The sequence below is a fragment of the Phyllostomus discolor genome, chromosome 1 (assembly GCF_004126475.2).
Source record: "Phyllostomus discolor isolate MPI-MPIP mPhyDis1 chromosome 1, mPhyDis1.pri.v3, whole genome shotgun sequence".
Lineage (NCBI taxonomy): Eukaryota > Metazoa > Chordata > Mammalia > Chiroptera > Phyllostomidae > Phyllostomus > Phyllostomus discolor.
Window position 1 is genome coordinate 165,790,660 of NC_040903.2, and position 7,657 is coordinate 165,798,316.

Sequence of the window (7,657 nt, forward strand, 5' to 3'; positions counted from 1 at the left end):
AAGCAACATTACAAAATGTTTCATTATTTTAGTAAAGGATTCACTCTAGATTTATGTCATAATGACTCTACAGAACACTGATGAGCTCTTTAGTAGCACATAAATGTCATAAACATGATACACTTCAATAAATGACATTTTGGATTTGCCGTGATCACTTAAAAATGTTAAGCTAAGGATTTTGTCTGGTATTTAATTATCTCTATTTATTCTCTTTTTTGTAAAAAATATATATCTAATGATAGTATGAATTAAGTCTAATTATGAATATCACGAAGTATAGGTACTAACATTGGAGTAGTTACAAATTCTACATCTTTTCTCCCCAGACAAGTACTTCTGTTGCCTCCAGAGTAAAGCCTGCTGTGTTTACAGACTCTAAGTAGTAATCACTCTGAGGCTCACAGAAATCTCTGTCAGCTATGGGCTCCATTAAAGTGTTGGGCACTTTATTCTAGAGACAATGCTGAAAGACAAAGCCCTGTTATTCATCTACAGATGAACCTCCCACTAGAGGCCCTTAAAGAAACAAGTAAAAATCAAATATGGGTAAAATGAAGTATTTAAAGCCATAGTGAGACATTTACTATTTGAAGAAATCCTAATGAATGATTATTTAAGATAAGTAATCAGATGTCCCCATCATAACCTGCTCCGATTAACCTATTTCTAGGATAATCCATATTTTTAATTTCCCTTAAATGAGGCACATTTATAAATGACAATTCTAACTTACTGTTTTTCATTGGGTCTTTTAAAACAACATTTGAAGTGAGCTTTAGTTTCTCCTTTTAATTTCTCTAAATTATATAAAGATATGATTAGACTAGTACTTTAATGGACTAATATAGTATCTTTAATTTTTGTACTCAAATAATTAAAAATAATTATAATTATACAGAAATCAGGAAGTATCTTTGAATGGTATCCTATTTCCCCATTACCACTGGGCAGAATTATTGGACACACAGGGAAAAGCAATTCACAAAAATTAAAAACTAATGACAATAAATATATTTAGAGATCTCAATGGAAATAAAAATTCAAAATATATCTCTCATAAAATTGGCAAAAATGTTAAAAAGTTGATTCAAAAATCCACATACTATTTTGAACAATTTCTTATCAAAGCCATTAACAAAATTAAATACACATTGCATCCACAAACTGTGAGAGCCAAAAGCTAAAGAAAACATGTTTTGGCTGTAATAAATAGCACACATTGCAATGATGATGACATCAAACAGAAGTAAATAATGAAATCATTACCTTTATAGCAGAATATTTCTTTGTTGTGGGAATCCACCCCATTCATCATAGGATGTTTAGCAGCATCACTGGCCTCCTCCCTGGGTCCAGATAATCATGGCTTTCACCTTAGAAGTTGGCAAGAACTCCCAGCACTGTGAAAGTGCTGGTAAACCAGGTATAAACAGGTTGGCTGCATAACAATCCTCTGTCTCCCACCCTTCTAAACCCTCAGGACTAAAAAAAATTACAACCCAAGGATGTTATGTCCCTCTAGTGTTGGTTCTTCCTAAGAGTTTAGAAACAAAACTGCTCATGAAAAAGGACATCAGCATCATGGTGTCGTGAGAAAACAATGTGGTCTCTTCCTTCAAAGTTACAATTTGGACAACAATAATTCAACAAAGGATTCCATGTGTAACACACGACCAAGTCTGAAAGGTTGGTGCAAAGGTTGGTGCATATGAAGTTGGCTGTATCAGAGTAAGCAGAGCAGGCAGGACAGGGGAAGGACAGAGGCAGGAGCCACAGACACAGTCTGGCACTAACATGCCCCAGTGGTCATGGTAGCAGTGGAAGGTCTAGGTTACAATCCCCCTGGAAAGATCAAAGGGGAAGAGGCAGCATTCTGGCCTGTGTGGCTGGTACACATTCAGGCTGAGCCCAGGGATAGGGGCAGAGAAGCAGTGCAAAGGGTAGTGGCTAGGATCGAGCAGCTGCCATCACCTGGGAAAAAAAAACAAAGCTGCAGACACGTGAATCCATCCCCCCTCACCATCCCAGAGTCCACCTGGCTTCAGCAGACCTGGCAGTAATGGAGGGAGGTCACAAAACAGCATAAGCAACATTTCAGCCTAAGTGGCCTATACTCATTGAAGCTAAACCCAGTGGAAAAAACAAAGCCATAGACACATGAACCATCATTCCCCCACTTACCCACTCCTTTCTCACCCATCAGGGAAGAGCAGGGTAGAGGCAGCTGGGACACCTAGATAGCACAGCACAGCTGGAAGCTTCTGGTTACAGGAAAACAACGGCAGGAACTCACAAACCATGATCCCCTTGCCTATCACACCCCACCAAGAGGGTGGTGCCCTAAGACTCAGGTGACTAGGCCATAGAGAAAATACCCACCTCGTCAGGGAATATAGGTCATTTTCCACATCATAAGCAATACCACGCCCCCCCCCTACAAGATTCCAAAAGTCCCAGTAGTGCAGGTAAACAAAGATTTATACTATAGCACCATCTACTGCAAAACAAAGAAAGACCTCTACTAACCAACCCACTGAACAATTAAAGACAGCAAGTACTTAAAAAATTTTCAATCCCTTGAATGCCCAAACAGAGAAATAATACATCAAGTGCCATGGACAACCAAAGTAACAAAGTAGTTCAAAAAGCAAATGAAAAATCTTCAAAAAATAAACCCAAAGATATGGAAGATTATGATTTAAATAACAAAAACTCAAGATTGCAGTTCTGAAAAAAATCAATGAGATACAAGAAAACTCAAAGTCAGCGAGCTTAGGCATAAAATCAATGAAAAAAAAAGACCACTTTACAAGAAATTAAAACTAAAAAAAGAAACAAACATTCTAGAGCTGAAGAACACAATAAGTGAAGTGAACTAAAGACTTTAAGAAATAGACCAAACAAGGAAGAAGACAATTAGTGAAATTAAAGGTAGAAATCTTGAAATGATACACATGGAAGAAGAGAGAGAATTGAGAGGTGAAAAAATAAAGAACTCTATGAGAACTATGAGGCTCCATTGCAAAGACCAATGGTATACCAGAAAGAGAAGAGAGGAAAGGAAACCAGTTATTTAGACAAATAATAGATGAGAACTTCCCAAGTGTATGGAAAGATCTGGGCCTTAGAAACCAAGAAGCTAAGAGAATACCTAATTATCTCAATGCACAAAGAACTTCTCCAAGGCATGCTATATAAAAGCTGTCAAAAGTTTAAAAAAGAAAGAATTCTCAAGGCAAATAGGGAAAAGAAGATTATAGTCTATAAAGGAAATCTTACTAAATTACCATCAGATTTTTCAGCAGAAACCTTACAAACTAGGAAAGAGTAGAATCGAATGTTCAAAATATGGATAGAGATAAATTACCAACCAAGAGTAATATGCCCAGCAAAGTCATCCTGTAGATGGGAAGAAGAAATAAAGGCTTTTCCAGACAAACAAAAGCTGAGCTAATTACTACCAGAAGACCAGCATGACAAGAAATGTTGAAAGGAGTCTATCTATGTGAAACAAACAAAGTATGCAAAACTGTAAGATAACAGACAGAAGCAGGAAATTACAACTCTTGTTCAAAATGGGGTATTAAACACTTAAAAATATAACATAAAGGTTAAAGGGAATTTAACCTTATACTTCTCAAAATTCCCCCCCAAAACTGAAGAAGAGAAACTTCCTGTCTCATTTTGTGAGGTCAACATTACCTTGATACCAAAAACTGACAGGGAAAACATAAAAAAAGAAAATTACTGGCTAATTTCTCTGATGAACATAGATGCAAAAATGCCAAACAAAATACTAGCAAATCAAATACAATAATACATCATGATCTAGTGGTGTTCATTCTAAAGACACAAGGATGGTTTACCATGTGCAAATCAATCAGTGAGATACACCACATTAACAAAACAAAGGCTAAAAACATACTAAGAGATGCAGAAAAAGCATTTACTAAGATATAACATTCATTTATGATTAAAGCACTTAATAAAGTGGGTATAGAAGAAAAGTACTGCAGCATAATGATGGCCATATATCACAAACCCTCAGCTAACGTCATACTCAGTGGTGAAAAACTATTTCTTCTAAGATCAAGGACAAGACAAGGATGTCCACTCTTGCCACTGTTTTTCAACATAGTACTGGAAGTCCTCTCCAGAGTAATCAGGCAAAAAGAAAGAAATAAAAAGCATCCAAATTGAAAACGAAGAAGTAGGGGTGAAAGGTGGCAGCTTTGCTCCAGACAGCGTGATTTTCTGCTTCTGTGAAGAGGAGGAAAACTCTTGGATCCGTGGAGGAACAGAGCAAGTGGCCTAGGTCACTGAAACATTTTTGAAAACAGGACATCAAAAATTATAGCGATCATTGAAAAACCAGATGGTAAGGAGACTGCTTCAGGACAACAGGGACCCAGGGATCATGGTGGGGACCAGGGGGGTTGCAGCCCCCAGGCCCGGTGCTCCTGGGTCTGCTTCGGGGCACCCAGGAGAGCGGAGTTGCTGCTCCCTCCCAGGACAATGGGGGTTGAGAAACACCGGGGGACACCTTGTGGCTTGAAGGCACAGAGAGGGCAGTTGGACTGGGAGACAATCGCTCAGGGGCTGGGAGCACCCATCCATAGCCCTGGGAGAAGTGAGTGCCTCCAGCTGGCACAACCAGGGCTATGCATGGGTGAGCCCGCACCCCCAGCCTGGTAGGAGTGTGGATCGATGGAAAACCCAGACCTCGCAGCCCTGAACAAGGAAAGGGCACTGGCGTTCTCAGGTTTCTGGAGCCTGTGGTGGTGAACTGTGGAAGCGCGTACCCCCTCGGGAATCCTGACTCTGGAGCTGTGAACCCGGAAGGGACATGGCACTTAGAGCATTCCTAGAGCCTGAAACTGAAAAATTTGGTGCATGGGCGCACCCCTTTACGATACCCAGAGCTTGCACCGTGAATCCAGAAAAGATGCAGGTGCTTCCTAAGAACATAGCGCCCACTGCAGTGAAATTTGGGGGAAGGGTGCATCTCCTTGCGATCCCCGGAGCTTGCATTGTGAAACAAGAAAAGATGCAGGATCCCTGAGGGGCCCCAGAGCTCGGGAGACCATGGCAGTGAGCTCCGGAGAGCGTGCTTGGGAGCGCCCAGGGTCTGTAGGGGAAAGTCAGATTGGCTCTGGGGAGAGCGCCCTGCTGGCCCTGGAGAGAGTACCTGAGAGACTTACTGAGTTTTGACTGGGAAGAGTGATAAGCATTTCAAACACCCCTCAGCCTACTGAAGCCAGCAAGACCCGAAAAACTGGTCTGGCCAGTTAGAAACCAACAAGAGGTTTTTTTGTTTTGTTTTGTTTTTTTTGGCTGTTGTTGGTTGATTGATTTTATCTTGTGTTTTAAGTGACTTTTTATTTTTCAATTCTTACTATTTTTATATCTCTCAATCCCTTATGTTTCTCTTCCATTCATCCTAGTATTATTCCTTTCACTCCAAATCTCTCTCCTGCACTCCATCTTCTGCTTTTATTTCCCTTTTTTTTTTTGAGCTTGCAAGTTACTGCTAATTTGTATTATCTTTTTCTCATTTTTCTGAATTTTTAATTTTAATAGTATTTTGGTATTCTTTTTCTTTCTGTATAATCTTCTTTGCTTGGCTGGTTATACTGTCATTTGATAGGTTCCCCCTGTTAACTCAGTCACAGTGTGTTGATAATTTACTATCCTTCATCTGTGTTCCATTAGTACACCTCTCAAGGTTCTATACTCCTTATTCTTGTTATCTAGATCTCATCGGTTCTGCCACAAGATTGTTGCTTTAATATTACTGTAAATAAGACCTAGTTCATACTATTGTAAATACTACTCAACAACACTCCTACCTGATCACAGCCCACTTGGCAATTTTCTGAACTATATTATTGTGGGGGGTGTCTCTATTCTTTTACACACTACTCCTATTTACTATTCTTTATCCCCACCCTACCTCAGAATCTGACCTCCCACAGCCTCACAGCTTTCTAAATCCAACTAACAATCCTTTCGTCCCCAATAAGAGTCTTACCTTTACCTTCTTTCCATCCTTTCTAAAACGTGGATAGTGGGGTGGGGGATCACGGTTAACACTATAAGGAGCCAAAGGATATCCCATCTCTTCTCTACTGGCTGCTAATGTAAATATCATAGTATACCATCTTGCTGTCTTAAACCATTGTGCCTTACTCCTCCAACTGATCACAAAAAAGAGTAGGGGGAGGTTCTGAACACCAGTATACACGAAGGAGACTGCACCACTGAATCTCACAGGTATTCTACTACAGAAGTTCACACCATAATCACAGGGAACCAGTACAGATCAATTTAAGAAACAGAGGCTAACAAGAAGAATCCCACAAACAATGAGAAAACAAAGAAACAATCCCCAATTGAAGGGAAAGGAGGAAGCCTCAGAAAAAATGCTAAATGAAGTAGAGGCAACTCATCTATCAGATATTGAGTTCAAAACAATGATTATCAGGAAGCTCAATGAACTCACGATAAGCTACCAGAAACTAGAGAACGAAGAAGTAAAATAGCCACTTTTTGCAGATGACATGTTTGTATATGTAGAAAACCTTGTATATGTAGACTCCACAAAAAGACCATTAGAAACTATAAATATAGTAAAGCTGCAGGATACAAAAGCAACATACAAAAATCCATTGCACTCCTATATAGTAACAATGAAATATCAGAAAAAGTGAATGAAAATAATTCTATTTGCAAATGCAAAAGAAAAGGTAAAATACATAGGAAAAAAGGAAGTGTAGGACCCATACACTGAAAATTGCAAGACATTGTTAAAAGAAACTAAAGACACAAAGAAATGAAAAGATATTGGTGTACATGGATTAAAAGAATCAACATAGTTAATATGGCCACGTTACCTAAAGCAATATGCAGATTGAACATAATCTCCAACAAAATCCCAAGGGCATTTTTCAAAGAAATAGAACCAAAAAATAATAATCAAATTTGTATGGAACCACAAAAGACCCCAAATAGCCAAAGCAATCCTGAGAAACAAGAAAACCAAAAGTATCAAATTATACTACAATGCTACAATAATCAAAACAGTATAGTGTCAGCAGGAAAAGACATGCAGACCAATGGAACAGAATGTAGAGCCCAGATATAAACCCACACATATATGTGCAACTAATTTTCAACAAAGAAGCCAAAAACATAAAATGGAAATGGGAAGCCTCTTTGATAAATGGTATTGGGAAAATTGGAAAGCCACATGCAAAAGAATAAAACTAGCCTGTTATCTGAACCATACACAAAAATTAACTCAAATGGATTAGAATTAAATATAAAAACTGAAACAACAAAATACAAAGCAGAAAACATAGATACTAGCCTCGTAGACCTTAGCCTCAAAGGGTTTTTTGTGAACTTGTTCTCAAAGGCAAGAGAAGTTAAAGCAAAAGTAAATAAATAGGACTACATCAAACCAAAAAAACTACACAGCAAAGTAATCCATGAACAAAACAAAAAGTAAACCAACTGAATGAGAAAAGATGGGTATTTTCAAATGATACATAAGATGAAGGGCTAATATCCAACATATATAAATAACTCATACAACTAACCAACAACAAAAACCAAAAAAATGGGAAAAGGACCTAAACACTTTTCCCAAAGA